This window comes from Monodon monoceros, unplaced genomic scaffold, assembly GCF_005190385.1.
Source record: "Monodon monoceros isolate NGI ecotype Baffin Bay Population unplaced genomic scaffold, NGI_Narwhal_1 Super_Scaffold_7, whole genome shotgun sequence".
Taxonomy (NCBI): Eukaryota; Metazoa; Chordata; class Mammalia; order Artiodactyla; family Monodontidae; genus Monodon; species Monodon monoceros.
This window is the reverse complement of record NW_021703784.1, coordinates 58,383,656-58,385,150: the sequence shown is the minus strand read 5'-3', so window position 1 is coordinate 58,385,150 and position 1,495 is coordinate 58,383,656. Positions and strand designations below refer to the sequence as shown.

The following is a 1,495-nucleotide window of genomic DNA, read 5'->3' as shown; positions in this document are numbered from 1 at the left end:
GGGGGGCGACCAGGGCGGGGGGGTGAACCGGCCTGCGGACTTCCTTGTCGAGCCCCGCCCCACCCCGCCCCCGCGCCCTGCCCTGCCCCGCCCCGCCCCGCCGGCCGGCCCGCCCCCCCCACTTCCTCCGGCCTCCTGCTCTCACTTCCTTCTGCAGCCCCAACCCGCTGCCGCCGCCCCCCAGCTCCCCCGCGGCGGGGAGGGCACCAGGTGAGGCCTGGCTCCGGCCGGCAGGCTGGGGGTCCGTGGGAGGGGAGCCCGGCCGGCCCCGGACTGGACGCGGCCGCGGGCCCGGGAAGTTTGGCTGCGGGAGGCCGCGGCGGGAGGTGCTCGGATCGCTTCAAGTTGGGCGGGCGCGGCCGGCCGGGCGGGGCGGGGACGGGCCACTGCAAGCCGGCGGCGGTTCGGGGACTGTGGGTTCCTGTACCAAGGGCGGCGGTACCGGCCCCCGGGAGCCGCGAGGAACTCCTGAGGTTGGAGGGTCTCCCGCTCCGAGAGAAAAGTCTCTGAGTGGAAGAGCTTAGGGCTGGGAGATGGGACTCAGAGGTGGGGTGCCCCCAGGAGTTGCAGGGGGTGTTACGAAGTGTGTTGAGAGGAAGGGGCCTCTGGGCTAGAGAAGGCGCTCCCGCTGCTTTGGCAGTTGTGACACTTGTGAGGTAGAGAGAGAGGCTGTCTGTTGCCTCTGAAGCCCGAGGCTGCGGAGAAAGAGCTCCTTCCCTGGAAGATCGAAGCCGGTCCAGACCCACAGCTGCAGCCTGCAACCTAAGGGTCCTCTGCGCTCAGGCGGAGGGTGGGGGAGCCCCCCGACCCCAATCCTTCTCTCTTTATGTCTGTTTTTCTGAGGCCCAACTTCTCCATCCCTGGAACAGAGCAACAGGTATTTTAATGAGTAGACATCGGCTGTGCCTCGCTGCTTAGTGCCTGGCTTTGTCTTTGCCGGGTAAACTGAGGAAGGAAGGGACCTGGTCTTGCCCTGTGACTAGAGGTGAAAGGACTCTTATTCAGAGGTACTGATAGTCCTTGAGGAGATGGCATCAGGAGAGCAGGACTTGAGGAGAGCAGGACTGGTTTCAGGAGATGGAGAGAACAGGGCTTCTGGGAGGCAGCACGAGGCTCTAGCCTTGGAAGATGATCAGGAGCCATCTCCTGGTCTTCCCCCCGTCCCCTTTATTAGTCCCTGAATTCTACATGTTCTCATTCTGTCTTCCTCCATTCCTTCTTCAGATTCCGTCAGACTTCAGACACGAACCCTCCGTCACCCTCTTCTTGCGTTCTCTTCAGTCCCTTCTCCCCCCCACAGTCATGCCTGGGCCCTGACCTCTCACCTACCCTGCTTCTCTGTCCATCTCTGTCCTCTCCCAGTGGCCTTCCCCCTCCCTTCCGTGCCCAGCTTCTGGCTCCTGCACACATATCCACCCTCTGTTTATTCTATCTCCCCTCATTCCTCTGGATCCCTCTCTTCTCCTTTCCTTTCTGCCACTTATCTCCAGCTTTG

General features: G+C 63.3%; 1 protein-coding gene across 4 annotated transcripts in view; it reads left to right on the top strand.

Annotated features, from left to right (window-relative positions):
- The window catches only part of RHOG (ras homolog family member G), a 13,106-nt gene that overhangs the window by 988 nt on the left and 10,623 nt on the right, over nt 1–1,495 (top strand). The window contains exon 2 of one of the 4 annotated variants that reach the window (XM_029208090.1): nt 158–210. The exons of 1 other annotated variant lie outside the window; for it this stretch is intronic. The gene's annotated coding sequence lies outside the window, so the exon portion shown is untranslated. 2 more of the 4 variants (XM_029208089.1, XM_029208092.1) reach the window with 2 other exon arrangements.